Below are 23,694 nucleotides of genomic sequence, written 5' to 3' on the forward strand. Positions count from 1 at the left end.
ATTTCAGACTGTCTCCGTACACATCTGCTTCATTATCGCGAGTCATGAAGTGGATCATCTGCTTTCCCTAGACAAATCAGTTCTTATGAAAGGTTGCTCGTAAACCATCTGAACTGCTTTCTGTCTTTCAAACAGACAAAAAGCGATTATCCAGCAGCATAAAAAGTTTTTATTTGGAGAAAGCAATGTTCGAACTTTGACTACTGTTAACTACTGGCTCAATCAAGAAGGTTGAAATCCCGCTTGCTCTTTGGTATCACGACGTGTGTGTGTGTATGTGTGTGTGTGTGTGTGGAAACTTATGGAGCCAGCTGTTTCTGCACGATAAATCGCATGTCTGAATATTTGTTTATATATGTACGAATTACTCTGAGGGCCTACATAGCGTAGAATTATCGCGCTACGTACGGTCCTACACGACTTGAGATTCTCTCCTGGTGGTTTCAAAAGAAATCAAACACCACACCATTTTACACTGGTAAGACCGTATCAGCGTAAGGCTTGAATACGAATACTGTAGTGATAAATTGAAATACACGTGTTTTTATTCTAATGAAGTGAATTAAGTTTAGGCTAACAGAAGCCTTTTCATTTTCCTCGCCTTGTGTTGCCTTGGCCTGCCCACCGTATAAATTCTTTTTCTGGGACCAGAGTATTCGAAACATGGATGAAATGTTTCTTCCAGTACTTCCATTCAACTATTTCATGCAAATGGGGATCTATTACACGTCGATCGATTAGGCTTTCAGAAAGATGAAGATACCACAGAGGCATTTCTAACGTAGCTATTGAAAATGGGAGCAAGACTTAAGGAAAATCAAGACCTGTTCATAAGAGCCGTCGACCTAGAAAAAGCATTCAACAATTAAAATCGTGTAAGATGTTCAGACATCTGAGAAAGACCTGTAACATGTAATAAGTGCAAGAACCAAAAGTGAGCAATAAGAATTGAATGCCAGAAACGAAGTCCCCGGATTTAAAAGGGTGTAAAACAGGAATGAGGCCTCTCACCAAAGAAGCAATGCTCGATATAAATGAAAGTTTCAGGGGTGAGAGCTAAATACAAGGAGATCTGAATGATAAGATTCGCTGATCGCGTGCTACCGTCTAGGGAAGTGAAGAATTACAAGACCCGTTGAATGGAGTGAACAGTTTAGTGAGTAGAGAATACGGTTTGAGAGTAAACCGAACAATGTCTGAGTAATGAGGAGTAGCATAAATATGGTTAGCGGTAAACTTAAGATAGTAATTGAGAACCGGGAGTTTTACGACCCTGAAAGTAAAAGGAGGCAATAAAATGCAGATTAGCACTGGCAAAGAGAGCATCCCGGGACAAAAGAAGTATACTAGCATGACACAAAGCCCTTCATTTCATGAAGTTTCTGAGAATGTAGGGTAGGAGTACAGCGTTGCATGCAAGTGAATTACGGATTGTGGGAAAAGTGGAAAAGAAGTGAACCGAAGCCTCTGAGACGCGGTACTGTTCAAGGATGGTGGACATTGCGTGGACTGAAAAGACAAGGAATGAGGAGATTCTCCTTAGAAGCGACGAGGAGAAAAATATATTGAAAACACTGACAAGAAGAAGGGACACTTTGATGGGACCTAGCTTAAGACATCAGGGCAAAACCTCCATGGTAGCAAATAACTGAGGACGTCGTCTGTAAGAGCTACTCTGAGATGAAGAGGTTGGCACAGAAAAGGAATTCGTGGCGGGCCGCATGAAACCAGCCACAAGACGGACAACAAAAAATTCCACGCAAAAATTTTCTCCGGCGAGTATCTGATGATCGTCACTGCGTTAACCGAACAATGCCTGACACACGACTCACTCGTCAACTTCTCACCACGTGTAGGCAGTAAGGACACTTCCCCGCGAGCGAGCGATAGGACGCACATCCTTACAACGGCTATACCGCAACAGTCCTACGCGCCGGATACCAGCCGAAGATGGATCATCGCCTGATGCGGAAGTAAGTGCCCGCTACGTGAAAGTGGTTCCTGCTCCGTCCAGGAATCGTGGGGGCGTGTGTGGTGTTTTCCTAAGCACGACCACAGCCACTGGCTTACTCATGCATCTGTATGTCATCATAACACATCACTTTGCCTATATCCCTTGAGTGTGATACAAGCAGCTGCACTGATCAGGTATCTCACCGATGGACCATGTATGAGACAAGTCAGAAAGGAATATGTATGAGACAAGTCAGAAAGGAATAAAGAACTCTAGACCGCAGTGGAGATAAGGAAGTCTTGCTTCCATGGGACGACTAACGGAGGGAAGGAGGAAGGATGACCTTAAGTCAAGCACCCAGATCATTAGATAGAGCACTGTCCCAGTGATCTATTCCAAATAATCATGCCGACATTCGCCGTAAGTGATTTACGAGAGATCGTACAAAACCTAGTAGTGAATCAGCCTCTTCCACCTAAGTGGGAGTCTAATATCTAAACCACCTGTTCACAACGCTCGGTAGGGAAGCGTTATGTGTAACTTAACAAGCCATCAACAGAAAAAAGGCTAATAAATAATAATAATGTATAGTCGGTGCAGCGTTTAGTGTCTGGGTAACTCACAGCATTGTTCAGCGAACCAAATGGAACATGAGTTACTCTCCCATGTTACGCACCATCTCTGGTGAAGTTTCGTCAATTTATACCTTACACATTACTGTTTGGTGCAGATGACTGCGATTAATTCGTGAGGTGTGCTTTGTTAAGTATTAGTTGTTTGGCAGAAAGGTAAAGGAGTATGAAGGGAATGACTATGAAATCGAACATTAAATCAGGGATGCCTTACATCATCAGAAGTCTATATTTGGTTCACGCTTTACAATTAAAAAGCGAAAAATCGCATGTGGGTACAGTTGTCGCAAAAAGTCTTCGCGCCCCCACCAGAATCCACAGCCTCCTAGCGATGAACGGTTTCTGACACAAACCGTCCTATGCAAAACTACCTGCATTCAGAAAGACGCCGAGATTAAATTACTGGACTGGACAACGGGCACCGCTGACAGCCAGTACATCACCTCGAAACTGGTTCCTTGCAACTCCGCAAAAATTTCCACGAAGACTGACCAAGGCAATAGTTCGAAGCGACTGGGACGAACGTCTCTACTGCATCAGGACAAAGTTCCTACGGAAACAACTGTTTATTAATTTTAATTAATCCTTGCGCAGTCCGTTCCTTCCATCGACCAACATACCCACATAGGTAACAGGTCCAGTATTTGATATGGAACACTTTACCAGTCAGTCACCGTGTACGTTCCAAGCTCAACTGTCACTTTTATTGTGAGCACAATGCACGTGTGCCAGTGACCATCCTCTTCTCCTGCTAACAGCATTTCTCTTTAATGTGCTGTCTCCTCCCAAAACTTTCTCCAGTACTGTTAAAGGCGCTGGAGGAGTAACTTAAGTCTAGGGATATTCTTTAACCCCTAAACGAACCTAGCATGCTCCTACCACAACATTCAGCACGTATTATACGTCTCCCCTACGGCATACTTTAGGCGGGCCTACTTCTGGCTGATAGGGCGCCAGGAAACTCCGTCGCACTTCGTCCCTTGCGTTGCTAATAGGCCAGGTCGTGTTCTCCATGTGCGGCCGTCTACGGGTGTCAGATAGAAAAGAAACTTAAAACCCCTCCCTTTTTAATTAAACTAACAAGGAACCACACCGGAATCGGATTTTTTGTATTTTTTTATATTTATGGTACATGAAGGTCAGAACTAAAATATCAGTTCTCAAGGCAACTCTCAAAAAATTACCGAGAAAATAGACTTTTAAGTTTTCTGAGCGTCTTTAATTCCCTAACTCAAGGTTGATTTGTCGGTGGCTGTGTGGCTTTTGAGGTAAAACGCTCTCTTGCCGTGTGGGCCGCCTGGCTTCGATTCCTAGCCACTGAAAATTTTCAAACAAAGGTGCGTATTCTAGCAGCATTTCCCGGAGGCACAAATACGTAAAAATGAACAAATTATTTGTGATGTCTTTTTTAAAATTTAATGTCTTTACTAAAAATCTTTTATAAAAGATCAGTACTAAATAACTCATATTCGTAATGAAAACAATGTTTGTGCTGGAAATGTAATTAGAAATAATATGATGTGCATTTTTCATAAAAAATGCCAGTCGGATGTGTGATCATGAGAATGTATTTCATGAATTTTACATTTAAATGACGTAGGTATTCGAACTGAACGGGGGGAAAAAAGACAGAAACAAAACTCGAACCAGCGATTTCAGTCTCGAGCGCTACCGTTATTTATTTTTCGGTTTTATACGCTTCACGTAGAACATGCACCTTTATTTCAAAAGGTGTATTGGCCAGGAACCGAACCTGAGCCACCCACAACGCAAGTGAGCACTACCACAGGGCCACGGGGCCCTTCGTAACGTAGAATGTGAGAAACGTGAGTTACGGAATCAACGACACCCAGAAAAACTTTCGTTTTCTCGCGAATTTTCGAAAGTTGCAAGAAACTGCTTCGGGGGATTGATATTTTGAGTTCTTAACTTCATTTACCACAAATATAAAAAAAGAATTACAAAAATCCCACTGCCGTGCTGCCTCCTTGCAAGACGGTAAGTCCTCCGGGTATTTCCTCCCTCAGTCTAGGAAATAATGTATTACAACGGAATGTGTTTAATGACAAATGTGATAATTTCATGTAGCAGTTAAGTTTCAATAAACTGGTACTAACATCTAGTCGAGGGCTAGCACTGCTGAGCAAGACAGGGAAATCCAATCTGCTGTAAAAGATCAAAGTCATCTGTCAAATTTTCTGTTTCTCATTCAGGCGGTTGTCAAGCAAGCGCTCTAGCGCAACAAGAAACTTTGTCAATTTTAACCTCACTTCTGAATCACATGTCACGCTTACGCGAAGTATTTTGACACTAGTGGGAATGGCTACCGATGCGAACAAAACATTCCTTGCACTGTCTTTAGCATTGTGTGTGTAAAAAAAAATAAAAATCCTTGCTCCAGGGAATAGTTGAAATTAGCCGGCCGGAGTGGCCGTGCGGTTCTAGGCGCTACAGTCTGGAACCGAGCGACCGCTACGGTCGCAGGTTCGAATCCTGCCTTGGGCATGGATGTGTGTCATGTCCTTAGGTTAGTTAGGTTTAATTAGTTCTAAGTTCTAGGCGACTGATGACCTCAGAAGTTAAGTCGCATAGTGCTCAGAACCATTTGAACCAATAGTTGAAATTGAAAGATAAATATCTTATATTTGTGGTAAATGAAGTTAAGAACTCAAAATATCAATCCCCCGAAGCAGTTTCTTGCAACTTCATGCAAGTACGACAACGTGAAAAAACACACATCGTCCGTGAAAGAACTGGAGGACTTAGTTTTGTTTTTAATTCCTCTTAACGTCTTTCTGCTTAATATGCAGTTGTGGAAAATGTAGTTCACTATTTTGAAATTTGACTGAGGTCTTCTGTTTTTATCCAGATACTATTTTGATCATGGTTCACACAATTATGGAAAGTAACGACACAATGAGAGAAACGCTTGCAGAAAAAAATGCACGGCGAGACATCAGCACGATCATCATCCGACATCTTGTCAAATAAGCCGTCAATCAAAATTTGTCTCCAGCATACAAAACAAAGCTACACACTGCCAAGTAATTTGACAAACAAACAAAGTTCGACAAATTGTTTGACTGTTTACAGCGGCCTTGGAGTGTGTTGCACACAGCACTGGGCTGGCTCAGATCAGCGGTGCGCAGCCGCAGTCGTACCGCTACGTCAGATGCCTTTGTAGAAGTGACGGAACTGTTGAGACACTCCAAGGAGAGGGGACCGGCGCGAGGCACCTCTCGCTAGCACTCGGAGGCTGCGGCAGCGGACCACCAGGACAGCTGGACGGCTGGACGGCTGGACTCGTTGCGCAACCTCGCCTCGCGGCACAGCTGCTGTGGCTAAGCGCCGCGCTGGACTCCAGGTGCGGGCGTCCGCCGCTGCTGACACCGGCACACTCCATATCCAGCTGCAAGTGGAGCCCCGGCCACGCGTTTACGTAATTAACGCGTACTCAGTGTCCCTAAAGCCATTTTCAAACCCTTAGCGCATTCAGAAGACGTTGCGCAGTTAATGGTTTTAAAAGGAACCATTCCTCTTAACGTCAAAAAATATACGAAAGAATGTGTTCAGTTCTGTCAAAAATTGGGTCAATGAGCGATACTAATTTAATCTTAGTCTGATTTATGTTATTTATTTACTATTTGTTAATTATTTACTAACTATGGCAAAAGCCTTAGGAGAAAACATATGCAAAAACGGTCATACGGCAATGTCGTATACCAAAGGTGCAAGGAATTTATTGAGCAGCTTTGTAGCGAGAACTTCCAGACAATATTACGGGAAGTGCAGACGAAGTAGTTCAAGACGAGCAGCAAAATATGATGCAAAGATAACAAATCGATAGACCACCGAAACACAGTAGTCAAAGTAAGGTACGTGGAACAGAGAGCATTTCCTCATAAATATTAGGATCCTCGGAAAAATACAGTGACGAAACTTTGCCACGTGAATACGCAAGATAAACTCCTCGAGGTACACGGGAAGGAGATGCAAGATGGAACGTCCGCGCTCTCTAACGGTACACAGCGTCACGGTAGTCACACAATTACAACTCCAACCGTACCGTGCACTTATTTTTTACCAAGAGACTCATTCATGAAGGATGCGCCGTAACCTGTTAAGGTTCTATCTATTGTAAACGATAACTGTTTACAAAGTACGACGTACCACACAGTCGCTAAGGGGAAGCCAGTACGAACGATTTGGTACAGGACACTTGCAGTCTGTAAAGATGGAAAAAACAAAAATCTCAAAGTGGCCTACGAAAGTCATCTAAGCTACTCTGTATGGACGCCACGCTAAGTTTTTTTTTTTTTTTTTAGTATCCTCTCGCACCCTTGCTTCGCCGGCAGTTTCGTGAGAGCAATGAAAGAAAAAAAAAACTAAATCTGGAGATGCTATTGATCTAAACTTAACACTTACAGCAGTTTCATGGTGGAAAGACCAGAAACCAAACGATCAAACTATTAATTTTATCTTGTTAGAATTCACAACACTTCGAGGTAAATTTTACAGACATTAATTTTACATTTTGAAACTGTGAGAATAAAGAGCGACGCTCACACTCTGTGACTTACGGGACTTTTGTAGTCCAATTTGACGCTGTTCCTACATCTCCATCGAAACTCCGCAATCCACCTTATTGCACATGGCGGAGGTACCCTGTACCGCTACCAGTCATTTCCTTTCCTCTTCCACTTCCAAATACAGCGAGTGAAAACCGACTGTCTATATGCCTCCGTATGACCCCTAATTTCTCGTACGTCGTCTCCGTGGTCCCCACGCGAAATGTATGTTGGCGGCAGTAGGGTCGTTCTGCTGACAGCTTTAAACGCCGGTTCTCTAACCTCTCTCAGTAGCTTCCTTCGAAATGAATGACACTTTCCCTCCAGGGATTCCCGCCTGCGCTGCCGAATCATATCCGTAACACTTGCACGCTGATGGAATCTACCGGTAACAAATGAAGCAGCCCGCCTCTGAACTGCTTCGATGCTTTCCTTTAACCCGACCTGTTAGGGATCCCAAAAACTCTAGCAGTACTCAAGAATAGGTCTTCCCTACCACAATCCTCACACCGCTCGTTCCATTTTATCGTTTTGCTACGTTACGTCCAGATCTTAAACGACGTGACTGTGTCAAGCAGGACCCTATTAATGCCGTATCCTAACATTACGGGTTTGTTTTTCCTACTTACCCGCATTACATTTTTCTACATTTAGAGCTAGCTGTCATTCGTCACACCAACTAGAAATTTTGTCAAGTCACTTTACTGGACCACACGTGTCCAGTATCAGAACGTTCGTCTCGACGTCAACCCGACCAATGTTGTAAGTTGTGAATAATTATTTTTCACATATTGTATATGCCGTTTCCGGAAAGACAGCGAAAACTCATTAGCTAGATGGTGCAGGAGAAACCCAGTTGAAATTATAAGAGGGCGTGAGTATGTTCAAATGGTTCAAATGGCTCTGAGCACTATGGGACTCAACTGCTGAGGTCATTAGTCCCCTAGAACTTAGAACTAGTTAAACCGAACTAACCTAATGACATCACACACATCCATGCCCGAGGCAGGATTCGAACCTGCGACCGTAGCGGTCTCGCGGGTCCAGACTGCAGCGCCAGAACCGCGCGGCCACTTCGGCCGGCCGTAAGGATGTTAACAATATTTTCTCTGGAATAACATCCTATGATGAGTAGTTTGAATGGGACAGCTGTTTGTCAGTGCACATTACACATTTACTGAGGGTACGGTTAAACAGCAATTTCATATTTGTACTAGGCTACATCATGTTCTCTAGCTTTCAAATGGTTCAAATGGCTCTGAGCACTATGGGACTCAACTGCTGAGGTCATTAGTCCCCTAGAACTTAGAACTAGTTAAACCTAACTAACCTAAGTACATCACAAACATCCATGCCCGAGGCAGGATTCGAACCTGCGACCGTAGCGGTCTTGCGGTTCCAGACTGCAGCGCCTTTAACCGCACGGCCACTTCGGCCGGCTCTCTAGCTTTCCAGACAATTTTATTACATGAGACTGACACGTTACTACAATGTTACTTGTGTCTGAAAATAAACTGACTATTCCGCTGTTCTTTGGAACTACAGACTTGCGTAATCACAAACTGTTCCACCAGGATTTGCTGCACATTTCTCGTTTAATACCAACTCTACACGTTTTAATCATCCTCAAGAGCAACGGTTAGTTGTTTTATTTCTTTTGATCTACTCAATGCCCCCATGGTCGCAACATCGAAGCTGTCACTAACAGCATACCTCCGCGTTTGACATACTTCTCTTAAAACACTTGTCGCTACGTCGACGTGGCAGATCTGCTAATGACATATACATTAACGACAGAACGAGTTTGCAGCAATAGCAAATCTGTGATCCGCTTCCTCATGCTATTCGGGACGACGGCGGTTCAGATCCCCACTTGGCCACCCAGATTTTTGTTTCTTCGAGTCTTCTAAATAGACTAAGGTAGATTTCCTTAAAAAGGACACTGCCCATTTCCTTCCCCAATCTAAGTTTATGCTCCGTCCCTGATCACCGCGTTGTCGATGGAACGTAAAACCCGAATCTGCCTCGTACTGTACTGTCTGGAATGGTGGTTCTGTCATGTGGTGTAACGTTACGCCGCATCCAGACGCCTTCGCGCTACAAGGAACCGCGAGAATGTCACGCTTGCTGGCAACTTCCGCCGCACACCGCATCCGCAACGGGTGTGACGTCACACTACGCCATCTCTGCCTGGAAACAGATTTCGGCCTCCTGTCTTCCCACAGCCTTGTTCCGTTTTACACTACCGGAGGCACTCCCTCCTGTAATACCACCAGTCTTCAGTACTCTTCTGGGCTTAACGAATTCATCTCAAACAATGTTTTGTTAGCCATAGAAAAGTCACATTTCATACCACTATTTCAAACAATCTCGTGATGCACTTCGAGACCAAGTTCACTAACTGAACAACTTTCATACTGTTGAGAAAGTAGTTCGAATTATTCTTCTAAAACCATCCAGAGATTAAAAATGCAAGGGCTATGCAATGCATTGATTTTTTTTTCAGAGTTGGTACCGACGACGTTTAGAGAGGTTCGTAAGGGTCGAATGACACCTTGAGCGCCGCAATAAGTTACGAAATTATGTCACAGCAGCATAATACGTTATCTAGTGCGCTCTCCCTTTGCTCCACCTACAGTAGGTGTGAGAGACTGTCATTCGGTTCCCCAATTTGGCTAAAGAATCGGCGGCCAGCACCCACCGCCAACTTATGGAAACTTATGGACCCAAGATAATGACTCATCAGAATGTTACAGGTGGATTAGGTTGTTTAAGCAAGGTCGTCCCGACAACCACGACGAAGAAAGAAGTGGAAGACCACGTTGTTTCAAAATAGCTTATGCAGCAGGTTGAAGAAAAGTTCGCTGTGATCGTCATGTGACTATTCACTCCCTGAAAGAAAGCTTTCCACAAGTTTCACGAAGTCTCCTAGGTGAAATCTTGTCAAAAAGACTTTGGTTTAAGAAGCTATGTGCACGGTGGGTGCCGAAAATGTTGACCAGCAGCGCCGAGAATATCGCCAATGGGAACACGTGAATTTCTTATACGTTTTAAAACTACGGATGAATCCTCTCGCGAGTCTATTGCAACTGAGGGCGAAATATGTGTGTGTGTCATCATACTCTCAAGTCAAAAAGTCAGTCTCTGCAGCGGCGCTGTACCCATTCTCCATTCTCCAAAAAGTTGAAAGTTCAATCTTCAGAGAGGAAAATCATGGCTTCCGTATTCTGGGACTGGAAAGGGCTCATGTAGGTCTATTACGTGCTAAAAGGGACCACAATCAATGCTGCTGAATACTGTGAGACTCAATATAAGTTGAGGAAAAAATCAAAGACAGGAGGAGGGGAATGCTGACTCCGTCATGACACGCCAGACCCCATACCGCCCTGCTTACTCGTCATCTGCTCGTGTCGTTTGGATGGGACAATGTGACTCATCCACCCTACTGCTCTGGCCTGGCACCCTCTGATTATCACCTCTGCAGTAAATCGGAGAAATTCGTGGTTAGACAGCGCTTTTCGAACGATGAGGTGATCTTTGAGACTTAACAAATTGGCTTTGAAGAGATGGAGTGGACGGTATACGATGAGAGTATACAAAAGCTGGCTTCAAAAATGCATTGGTTTCAATTTTGCCACGTACCACATCAGATTCAATTAAAATTATTCATTTTTCGATTTCTAACAATTGTTGTATTCTTATTTTCTCGATGCCTCTCGTAGCTTACATAACACTATGGGGGGCTACGAGATTCTAGAATAAGGCCACAGTTGTATTGACTTTCAAGTACCGCAGGCCGCGAACTACTCACTCAGACACGAGAAGGGCAAAAACGAAGAAAAAGAGGCACGTTCACACAGTGTGTCAGAAGTACTGATTTTATGTAACAAACATAATTACAATTTTTTTCATGGTAACGTATCATTCCCGGCAGACGCAACTTCTTCGAAAATAATCTCTCTCTCTCTCTCTCTCTCTGGCAATGTGGCGGGGGCGGATGGAAGGACGAGGGAAATCAGACAGGAAGAGCAAGGTTGGGAGAACGTGGAATCGTCGAGTCTAGTTCCTGGGCGGCTTTTTCCTTATGTGAAATTTAAATCACCAGTTTTCTCCTCCGATTGCGAAAATATTCTGTTGGCATCCACCTACATAAGGAGAAATGATCATCACAATAAAATAAGAGAAATCAGGGCTCGTACAGAAATATTTAAGTGCTCGTTTTTCCCGCGTGCCGTTCGAGAGTGGAACGCTAGAGAGACAGCTTGAAGGTGGTTCACTGAACACTCTGCCAACCAGTTTATTGTGACTCGCAGAGTAATCGCGTAGATGTAGATGTTATGGTCGTCTGGGACAGTGTTGTTGTGTTCCAACAGCCCTCAAGACATTCTCAGATGTCTCGATGTTTTCCTTCAATTGTTGTGGCAAGAATCTGAGTTGTTGGGAATAAATGCTATCCGTTACTGTCACATTACTGCGAAGGAATTTCTAGTACACAGCATCCTCTTTCCCAATCCAAAATGCCTAATATGATTACCACAGGACAAACAAACTTTTACACAGTGACTTTTTCCCCCTCTTTGCCTTAATCATTTATTTACTTTGTTAATCAGTTCATAAAAAAGTGCTATTATCTTTCCTAGTCGTAGCATACTGCTCACATTAAAGTATACTGTATTTAAATATTTCCTTGCCACATCTTCTCCTTTGACTTCTCTCTGCAGACTAGGCAAGTGTTTCAAACCGCTTTTACACAGGTCATCAGCCTCTCCATCGTCTTAGTTCACAAACAGCGTAATTTAGTTCCCATTACACAAAACCAAAGGGATTTTTACAGATATAGTCTTACGTACGACGATTCTTAGATAATATGCTACATAATTCCTAGGATAGCAGTGCTCACATAACGTATGCACACGTACGAGTTTTTTCAACAACGTAATGCATCATTGCCTACAAGGACGAAAGAAGAAACAATCACTATGATAGTCTTCGGGCAAAACACTGTCATATCTTAGTACTTCATACTTTAAATTCGATTTTCTGCGAGACTCGAAATGTTGAGTACCTTTGAGATTCGTGGCAACTGTGTCTCTTGACAATTCCTCAAGAACTTCGATTCCAGTTGATGTACTTGGCAAAGAGCTAAGAAATGCGGTAAATGAAAGACTCTAACCAGGAACGAAGCAGATTGTTTCTCCTCTTTCGTTAAGAAGTCCGGATTGGCAGCTCAAATCAAGACTACCGCTAGACTGTGCACGTGAAACGCAGTCATGACCGTGTTTTTACCAGCGAAGACGCAGCACGCGATCTCACCGGAGAGTTCGCGCTGTGTATTATGTACTCTTTGGACACCGCAGTACCGAGGTACTTACATTGTGTCATGGCCTATCTCACACGTACCAGGAGTTAGAAATAAACAGAGTTTCTGAAATTTTGAAGGTGGAAGAAGGAAAGGGCGTAATACCTCCAGGAAGTCCATGCCTAGATAAAGCACTGTGATGTTGAAACCGCCCTTACGGTTGAGGAAAGCTTAACGGAACTAAAGCTCGACTTGTTATGGGATCACTATCATGCTCACGAGAAAAGAAAACGGCTCACAATGACAAAACAACCAGTGTTGATGTCTAAAAATCTTTTACGGCGCCTGGTGCTGAAAGTGAGACTGTGGGAGAGCGATGGTACCTGCTCGGTATGAAGACCCCTCTTCCTGCGTGCGGCAGGTGGGCTGGCCAGCAGGTGCGGTTACAACGGCGCTTCCCACGCCTGGGGAGCCCTGGCGTATACAACTGATGCCCAGACCTTTGGCAGTGTGAAACACTAGCTGCGCACAACAGTTACCCACTTGTAACTCAACACTTTCTGCCGAGCATTTCATACGGCTATTGGAAAATGGTTTTGCGAGGAAGCGAAGTGTACGTTGTGCTCGAGTGCTAGTTTTATTACACTCTGCTGCCGAATGTTTACATAGCCATCTAGGCATGTGCCCTGACAAGCAAGCAAGAAGTGTAATATTCAGATGCGCTTGAGACTTACTTCTTCAGCGGCAATTATTTTGTTTGTTTCTACTTTTTAAGACCGGCGATTAAGATGTCCTAGGACACGCAATCTATTCCTGGTGAACATACACCATCAGGAGTCAGGTGACAATGTCAGTATACATCGGTTTATTTCTAACAACGTACCTCCGTTCCCCCTGTTACAAGATCGCAAAACTGCATACTTTCCCGGCATATGCTGTCTCCGTGAAAACAGGAAACTCCGGAGCATAAAATAACCGTGTTCTCTGAACCTCTTCGCTTCGATTCTCAGGACTGCCCAGGGTTAGAGCCAGATAATGGCACCACTGTACGGCCCTTGACAAAGACGCCGTTGTTGGCGCGCCCTCGCTATAAACACTGTAGGGAAGGCCACTGTGTCATCCGGAAATGCGACGCCTCCCACACAAAAAAGAAGCCGCCCTCGCCGTGGAGATCCTCTCGAGTGATCTGCTGCCATTCAGTTATTTTCCACTAACAGGGCGAGCGCTTTCTTAGATACGACTGCCATTCGCTTATATTCTAATAGCAGCGTAGTTTCTCCCTATCCATGACCGATAGATCCAGATCGCTCTGACAACTGCTAAAAACATCTCTACCATGCTCACATGTTTCATTGTAGAGTCTTGCTCAAATCTTCGTGTGGCAGGTAGAGGCCAATATCGTGCAACAAATGTTACTCGGGTAACTCAAATACTGTATAAATACGCGTAAAACACTTGCGAGGAAAAGGCGAGTGACAATGTTCTGAAAGTATGTCGTCCTCGTATGATTTTGCATGTTACGAGATAAAAACTGTGTGCAGCTGTTTACAGGTCTTAAGCTCTGGTTATAAAATCATATCGAATCTGATTATGAAAATATATCGGATTTGGCGATAAATTAAGAAATGCCAGCAGAGGGCATGAAACATCAAATGTGAAAAGAAATTTAAGACTGTGACGTTGCCTAAAAACCTGAAAGATTTTACCCTCAGTTTCAGAGGATTATTGACCCTCCTCATACTACAGTTTTGCAATTTGTTTCTTGAATTAAATAGTGATGAATCTCATTGAAAGATGAAGATCAACAAATGAACAGATCTCTTTATCTGCTTATTTTGTTATGTCTCTAAGCCATTTCAGGTGAATACTCTTACAAACCCTGGTCAATTTGGTAGAAGAAATTTCCATCACTCTTTAACTTGCTTGAGAAATGAAATAGAGTTCATGGTGTATTATTGGTTATCAGCTCTATAATGTCTACCAGAACCACACGTGACGATTTACGGTGAATCCTCCGTTGAATGGGAAGGTTACGAATGGAAGTCCCTATAGTGATATGGAAGAGTAATACGCGTGTGTCCGCTTCACGTTTGAACATCTCTGTCTGTTCCATTTTCGTAGTCATCCGCCACACAAATTTAACACTACAATGGAAGAATATGCTTTGTTGATCTCCATGTATTACTAACGTCCTACTTCCAAAATTTGGACACTTTCAAACACATCCTATGGCTCAGAACCATTCGATTTTCCTCCAAAGAATGTGGGATCTGCTAACCAGCTCCTCAACCCTGCAAGTTGCCAACCCCCCCCCCCCCCACCCCCCGCCCCCCCACCCCCCCAAAAAAAGTTAAGAAATTGGGGGCGGTCAGCCAGTCGGCTCACGGACACAATGCAAGCGTTCACTGACCATATTCTACTCCCAGTAACAGCACCCTTTTGGAAAGCGCTGTTTCCTCCCTGCATTTTTTAGAAGTCCATTTTAAACAGGTACTGGAGAACATCCACCAAGATAGAAAACTCACTGACCCTTAAGCCTTGTAGGTTCTGAGCGCAAATCAAATTAGATGAATTAAAGAAAATCTGGTATATCACAAGGTTAGATGAAGCCCCCCCCCCCCCCCCCCGACACACACACACCCCTTCGGACAACTACAATTCAGAGATTTATTTCTGATATGTTACTTCGGATGAGACGTGCGAGTAACACCGTTGTCATTGCAGGTGTTTCCACAGCTATTTTCTACAAATAAAGTAGGCGTTTTCCGCATGTTGTAAAAGTGCGCAAAGTGAGAGTTGTTGCAGTGTGCGTAGATGTATACCGAAATTGTAACGAAGCAATAGAAGAGTCGTGACTCTAGATATCAGTATTTCAAAATGAACATAACGAAACGTTCAGTCAATAACATGAGGATTTTTTTTTTCCTTCGAGGGCGCCTAAGAACTGATATAAAGGCAGCAAGCAGCATCTAATAAGACAGTGACCGTGCGGCCCATGCAATATGCCTGCTGACTGACGGTGTTGTGGTTACGTATGATGGTTAACGATCCGGAATGTAACTCCCGTCCAACGATCTATTTAAATTGTAACTGGTGCTAGATCACTGCCTGCTTTAGGCGTGTATCGACATTTACAAGCGGTCGGCGATTTGATAAGAGTACTCGGAACAATTCATATATCTGTGGTTTCTGATGACGCGGAAATTAAAGTAACGTGCGAAGATGAAGATGGGTCGAACATTTCGTTGTGAAGTGCAGCAACAGCGTCGCTCCGTCAGGCTATCACTCGTCAATTAGCAGCTACGAGGTTATCTGGTGCCACTGACTTAACCCTGCCTCTCATCCTGTTTGCTTGTACAGATGAAATCCAGATCACTGTTTGTGCAAGCAAAGGGTTCGCCTTGAATGCTCGCCCAGTGCAGTCACATACGATGGTTTCAACACAAAAAACGTGTGTGAAGGACGGCTGAGATTGCAGATATCACCCTGGCTGAACCTTCAGCAATAAATAAATAAGTAAATTACATGACAATTTCCAGAGGACGTGTTTTTCGGTGTCCAGTAAGTTTACCTTTCGGCCAACAATATCTCGGCTTGATCCTGCAGAGGTTGGTCCAGTGGGAGTTCCTTTCTGGGTATATCGTGCAACACCCTCATAGGGTGGTCATCCTGAGTGTTGAACCAAGGACTATATAAAAAATTAAATAAAATTAACTGAAGCCCAGAATTGATTATAAAACCTCATTAGATAGAAGCACCGGTACCAAAAATTAAATATTAATTTTGTGGGTGTTCTAGAGGGCAACCGAGAGGTGTCCCGGGTGGTTATAATTAAACTTTCCCTATTTAACACCTTTTAACATGGAAACTAATAAGCGTACGAGTACCAAACTTGGTAACATTAATGCCAAAGACATGGGGAAGAGAAATAATGCAGAATTAATTTACCTGAAACACTTCTGATACGCTGCTACGGTATATCATACCATTATATACCGGCACCATTACTGCTACAAAACGGGCTTAATATGGCGCCCATCAGTGTCCATGAGAGTCTGAAAGCAAAGGATTGCATTCTGCACAGCAAACCGAATCATGTCCGTAGGTATGCTGGTTATCTCTCTTGATATGCTGCGCGTCTGCGCTGTTTGCTGAGGCGCCTTGTCACGGTTCACGCGGCTCCTTTCATTCCGAGGTTCGAGTCCTCCCTCGGGTATGGGTGCGTGTGCGTTGTCCTTAGCGTAAGTTAGTTTAAATTAGATTAAGTAGTGCGTACGCCTAGGGACCGATGACCTCAGCAGTTGGGGCCCATAGGAACTTACCACAAATTTGCAATATGCTGCGCTTCAGATCAGCACGTATGTAAATGTTGCCCTGGTAAACCCCGTCCTTCAGGTAGCCCCACATCCAGAAATCACAGGGAGTGAGACCAGGTGATCCTTTTCGGCCAAGCGTTTGGAAACGATCCGCTAATAATTTGATCGTTTCCAAACGTGTTTCGAAGAAGCAGGTAAATTTCACGAGCGATGTGCGGTGAGGGCCCCATCTTGCATGAAAACTGTTGAATTCAATGCGTCTCCCTCCTTTAGAGGGGGGGGGGGGCGTGTTATGTAATGCTGGCGAAGCACATCAGAGTAACGCTGGCCAGTCTTTTGATTCTTGAGTGCCAACCTGTTCAAAAAAGAATGTTCCAATGATGATCGTAGCTGCAGTGGCACGTTCACAGTAACTTCATGGAAAGTGACTGGAGGTGAAAATCCCCACACTCGGCAATTCTGTGTGTTCACCTCACCCGTCAGAGAAAAATGAATTTCGTCTGTCCATACAATGGTCCAGGGCCAGCCCTCGTCAACTTCAATCCTTGCGAGAAAGTGGAGAGCGAAGTCAACACGTCCTTGTGCGTCCTGTGGTGCAACAAGTACGGATACTGGTTAAGAGTGGTTCGAAGCACCTTCTGTACGGTGGATCACGGGATGTTCAACTGTCGTGGCGCAGCAAGCGCACTGCCTGACGACGGGGAATTGCGTCCAGCGTTGTCTGCGATAGGAACACAGATTTCATTAACTATCTGTGGTGCCTCTTCATCATGCTCCGAATTGCAGGTGGAGAAAGAGGACCCTTCAGTAATCTTTTCAGTCGGCGGTATTCTCGAAGTGCAGCTGCAGCATTACTGTTGTTTTGATAATAGAGATCCACCAATAATGTTCTGCTCCTTTGGTCCACGCTCATGTTGACACTCCAAAAAGGCCGGCCGCTGGTGGCCGAGCGGTTCTGGCGCTACAGTCTGGAACCGCGCGACCGCTACGGTCGCAGGTCGAATCCTGCCTCGGGCATGGATGTGTGTGTTGTCCTTAGGTTAGTTAGGTTTAAGAAGTTCTAAGTTCTAGGGGACTTATGACCTCAGCAGTTGAGTCCCGTAGTGCTCAGAGCCATTTGAACCATCTGACACTCCAAAAAGTGCACTGCGACTGGTCGGGTGCAGGTGTGTCAGACTATGAATCACGAAGACCGATCAAGGAGCCTTGTGACCATAGTTGGAACTCGATGCTGGCGCTGTGACGCATGGAAATCATGCACCCCATGCTCTGGACGTTAATGCTACCAAGTTGGGTACTCATACGGTACTTACTTTCCGTATAATAACGTGTTAAATATAGAAAGTTTAATCATTACCACCTGGTATAACGCAGTGATGTTCCTCAGATATGGAGGTATTTTTCCCAAATTTTGACGCCTATGTAATTCATATTATGTATGTATGAAGACAGTTACTGTTCTCGAAAAAACAGAATACTGTTGACGACCGTGCAGCTTTTTCCTGAAATAAATGATAACTAACTGAAACCCTCAGCTGCCGACAGGTGTTGTTGATATACCTCGATGTGGACAGCTGAAAATGTGTGCCCCGACCGGGACTCGAACCGGGGATCTCCTGCTTACATGGCAGACACTCTATCCATCTGAGCCACCGAGGACACAGGCAACTGCAGGGACTTATCCCTTGCACGCTTCCCGTGAGACTCACATTCCCAACTGTCCACAATTCTACATATGTAATGTATTTTATAGACATTTGCCCATCCACTCATTACTCGCGCACGCTTTGGCGATTCCCGTAAGAGTTTGGGCAACCTGTGCGCATTCGCACAGACGTAGGTCAATGGCTCTAAAGTACATTACATATGTAGAACTGTGGACAGTTGGGAATGTGAGTCTCACAGGAAGCGTGCAAGGGATAAGTCCCTGCAGTCGCGCTATTCATCTGTGTCCTCGGTGGCTCAGATGGATAGAGCGTCTGCCATGTAAGCAGGAGATCCCGGGTTCGAGTCCCGGTCGGGGCACACATTTTCAGCTGTCCACATCGAGGTATATCAACACCACCTGTCGGCAGCTGAGGGTTCCAGTTAGTCATCATTTATTTCATATTATGTAATTCATAGAATTAAAGAGTTACAAACTGTCGCCAAGGTGTTTTCCCTCGGAGCCGTTGTAGGAAAGGACACATCGTGATGTACGGGGAAACACCTGCAATGTGAATATGGCGGCAAAAAGGGCGCCAGCACCCGTCAACCTAACATGGCAAAGCCTTTCTTTCAGAACCTGCTGCAAAAGACGCAGTTAGGTTGGTCATAAGCAGTAGTGCCACTCTCGTCAGTCGACTATTTTCCCCTGCGCAGAAGCTTTTGAATATGGACCCTTCATGAATAGTCTCATTTACTTTGTAGCTGCACTCTGAAGTTTCCATAATTCATGTAGTCAGCCATACGACCACAATGACCAACAGTTTGGGCACGATGTTCGTTAAAAGATTAGCCGCGTGCTGAAGCCTCAGAAGCTAAGGGATGCCTACTCTGCCACGGGCTCTCTCTCTCTCTCTCTCTCTCTCTCTCTCTCTCTCTCTCTCTCTCTCTATCTATCTATCTATCTTTCTCTGTGTGTGTGTGCGCGCGCGTGCGTTTAATGTGTATGTGCTACGAGGATGGCAGTAACTCTTTTTTATCAAGTTCGATAAGAGAAGTGGGTAACCTCGAACAATGGAAGTAACGATGAACATATGGACAAAAGGAGCATCATACAATACACTGTCTTAAGCAACTCATGTAACTGAAGTAATAACGTAGTGTTATTATTCATTCAACGTATCTGAACCTTTGGCGAGGGTTCAAATCAAGTGGTGAAGCAGTGCCAACGTTGACAACAACGCTTACGCGACCCTCTCCTCAGAACGCTGCAATGGACCAATCAGCCGAAGAGCCGACACGGACAACGCGGGCCAGACGCTGACGTCTTTTTACCTGAGGTAAAAACAAAAAGGAAACGCAGCGCCCAGACAGCCCAGCCGGGCAACGAACTGCGTTCGCCAGGGTCAGTGGCTTCCAAACTGGCCAAGGAAAGCCGGAACGCGTCGCCTTGCTGGCAAAGGTCGCGGAGGTCGTAAACTCACGGCTCTCCGTCACACAGGACGTGACACCGACAGCAACCGCGATCACATCATGCTGAGGTTGAATTATTTGCCCTACGTGATCGTCCTTATCCGCTATTATAACCTTCCACAATACAGCGACAGATTCATATCACCTTACACTATCAGGAGTTCAGTTATCCAGCGGGTGCCAGTTCAGCTTAAGGAAACTTACGATAGTTTTTTTTTTCAGCTTTTCGCTCTCTTTGATACATCAAGTTAACCTCCTGCGATCTCACAATTTATACCGCAGTACAGGTGGACGCGAATCGATTAAGAAATAGAAAATATTATACAGGGTGTTAGAAAAAGGTACGGCCAAACTTTCAGGAAACATTCCTCACACACAAAGAAAGAAAATATGTTATGTGGACATGTGTCCGTAAACACTTACTTTCCATATTAGAGCTCATTTTATTATGTCTCTTCAAATCACATTAATCATGGAATGGAAACACACAGCAACAGAACGTACCAGCGTGACTTCAAACACTTTGTTATAGGAAATGTTCAAAATGTCCTCCGTTAGCGAGGATACATGCATCCACCCTCCGTCGCATGGAATCCCTGATGCCCTGATGCAGCCCTGCAGAATGGCGTATTGTATCACAGCCGTCCACAATACGAGCACGAAGAGTCTCTACATTTGGTACCGGGGTTGCGTAGACAAGAGCTTTCAAATGCCCCCATAAATTAAAGTCAAGAGGGTTGAGATCAGGAGAGCGTGGAGGCCATGGAATTGGACCGCCTCTACCAATCCATCGGTCACCGAATCTGTTGTTGAGAAGCGTACGAACATTTCGACTGAAATGTGCAGGAGCTCCATCGTGCATGAACCATATGTTGTGTCGTACTTGTAAAGGCACATGTTCTAGCAGCGCGGGTAGAGTATCCCGTATGAAATAATGGCGGTGAATCGAGGAAGTACGGTACATACTGAAGAAACTAAAATGAGCTCTAACATGGAAATTAAGCGTTTCCGGACACTTATCCACATAACAGCTTTTCTTTATTTGTGTGTGAGGAATGTTCCCTGAAAGTTTGGCCGTACCTTTTTGTAACACCCTGTATAGATAGTACCCCATAACCCTTATATATTTAAAGACGTCACGATTACCAGCCTAAGCTGCTTACTGAATAATATTTTTAGTGACTATCTGCTTCTGTAACACAGACCATCATGTGTCAACAAATATCAAGGCAATACACACTGATCAGCCAGAATATTATGACCGCCTTCCTAATAGTCGGTATGTCCACCTTTGGCACATGCAACAGCGGCGATATGTCGTGGCATGGGACCATTGATACTTTGGTAGGTCTCTGGAGGGACACACACACACACACACACACCACACACACACACACACACACACACACTAGTCACTTAATTCCGGTAAATTTCGGGCAGGAGGAGTGATGAGGTCTGACGCCATGTTCAAGCACATCTCAGATGTGTTAGGTCAGTTTCAGACCTGGCTAGTTGAGGGGGGTGGGGAGGCAGCACATGAATTGGAACTCGCCGTTGTGTTTCTCGATATACTCCATCAGACTCATGGCCTTGTGACATGTCTTGTTGGAAAAGTGCCACTGCCGTCGGGAAATACGATTGTCATGGAGAGGTGTACGTGGTCTGCAACCAGTGTACGATACTCCTTGCCCGTGAATGTTCCCAGTAGAGATGGGTAGTTCGCCAACGAACGGGTGCAAAGGAACAGTTCACCAAGATGAACGAAAGGACCCAGTAACGAATTCCAAGGAACGATCGGTTCACTAGTTCACTTCGGTCGCGGCGACTCGTTCCAGCCTCGGTCGCGTGCTCGTCTCAGTCTCCCTCGGCCGCACTCGTCGTTCTTCGCATGACCACCTGTTTCAGTTCCACTGCCGACTGCTCCTAGTTACGTCAGTATCCAGATGCTCGTTTCGTTCACTGCGCTCGCCTATTTTACATGTGTTCCAAAGTGTTCTTGCTCTTGGTTCTGCCTATTCAGCGTCCACGACCGGTAATCAAAAAAGTATTTTATAGTTACGTAAATTACATAAAAATTACGTTGTATGTATAGGTACGTCTTTTCAGGTAACAAAAGGGTATATCAGCTCACTTCATTATATCGATAAACAGCAGAAGACATACTTATAACAAGGCAAGTTTTTTTTAGTCATATTTTTTGGTTTCATCGACTTGATTTAGCAACTAAGTTTCAATAATTTGCTTAATTTTAAGAGTAAGAAATTCATATAAAACGATTTTGGTGTGTCTTTCATATACAAAACATTAAATTTAGAAAGGCTCTAATTATTTTTAAGTTTGGTTGTTTCCAATTTGCATTACCTGCTAGTTTGGTTTCTTTGAAAAAATAAAAAAAAGTGGGTTGTGGGTCATTCTGGCTCAGTAGGAAAAGCGGTGCCTCTCCATTTGAAGAGACTTAGATTGCCATAAAATCGTATTTACTTATTATATCAAAAACATTTGTTCAGAAGGAGCTTTCAAACCAGAAACTTTATTACTGCGAACTTAATTATCATTATTATTGGTATATTAACTTTAAAAATGCAACATAAAAACCCAAGTTTTACTAAGCGTGTGACGCAAGTGTGATGAGAAAACCACATTTTATTTTCCGCTTCCGTAAAGTCTCTACTTCGCCTACGAACCCAGAGACAACGTGAAGTATATGTAGGGTGTAAACGATTATTGTTTACAACGTAGCATAGCTATGTAGTTGAAGTCGAAACGAAGAATTTTATACAAGACACTTGTGGTCTATTAAGTTGGGAAACACCCACCAACAGGTTTACATGACTACATGAGCTATAGCCCATGCGCGTGGCGTTGTTTTTCATGTTCTCTTCTCCAGCTCTCTACACATCGACATCGATTGCTTCGCAATTGTTGCTTCCATTAGCTTGTTATTTCTTCTCTGCCAAATTATTACATGTTTGTTTGTTGTATCTGCTCGTAACGGGCAACACACCGTCCGTAATTGGTGGGCAGTCTGTACTCGGGGCCGATTTTCCGTACACCACCCTACATTATTTCCCTGCGATCAGCCACACAACGCTACAGCTGGCTAAACGAGGGGTTCTGCAGAATCACAGAAATTACTTCCAAAATTCTGTAATGAATAAAAACTCCAGGGAGGGAGGCAAGTGACCCCTCTTGGTGCCCTCCATCCTTCAGTTACGTACACTACTAGTTTTCAGTTTTTCATAAGAAACATATACCAAGCACAAATGGACTGAACGAGTAAAAAATGAACGGTTCCCAAAAAAGAACGATCAGCAGTGAACTACTTCCCAAGGATGAACGAGTTTGCCCATCCCTAGTTCCCAGAGTATAATAGCCCGCCGCCAGCTTGTCTCCGTCCCGCAGTATTGGTGGCAAGGGACTGTTCCTCTGGAAGACGACGGATACGAGCCCTCCCAGAGACATGATGAAGAAGGTATCGGATTCATAAGACCACGCAATGCTCACTCCACCAGCGTCCAGTGCCGATGATCAGTCGCGGTTGCCGATGTCGTGGCCGGCTGCTGGGATCCGCCGTTAGGAGAGTTCAGACACACTTGTACTCTACCCAGCATTAAAAATGTGTTAGCCGGCCGGAGTGGCCGAGCAGTTCCAGGCGCTACAGTCTGGAGCCGAGCGACCGCTCCGGCCGCAGGTTCGAATCCTGCCTCGGGCATGGATGTGAGTGATGTCCTTGGGTTAGTTAGGTTTAAGTAGTTCTAAGTTCTAGGCGACTGATGACCTCAGAAGTTAAGTCGCATAGTGCTCAGAG

General features: G+C 44.4%; 1 protein-coding gene and 1 non-coding gene across 3 annotated transcripts in view; one reads left to right on the forward strand and one right to left on the reverse strand.

Annotated features, from left to right (window-relative positions):
- The window catches only part of LOC124546000 (cytospin-A), a 947,875-nt gene that overhangs the window by 202,871 nt on the left and 721,310 nt on the right, over window positions 1-23,694 (reverse strand). The window lies entirely within an intron of this gene.
- Trnat-ugu lies at window positions 18,721-18,794 on the forward strand. The gene has a single exon. It is a non-coding gene; the product is annotated as a tRNA-Thr (tRNA).

The sequence above is a fragment of the Schistocerca americana genome, chromosome 8, assembly GCF_021461395.2.
Source record: "Schistocerca americana isolate TAMUIC-IGC-003095 chromosome 8, iqSchAmer2.1, whole genome shotgun sequence".
NCBI classification, from domain to species: Eukaryota; Metazoa; Arthropoda; class Insecta; order Orthoptera; family Acrididae; genus Schistocerca; species Schistocerca americana.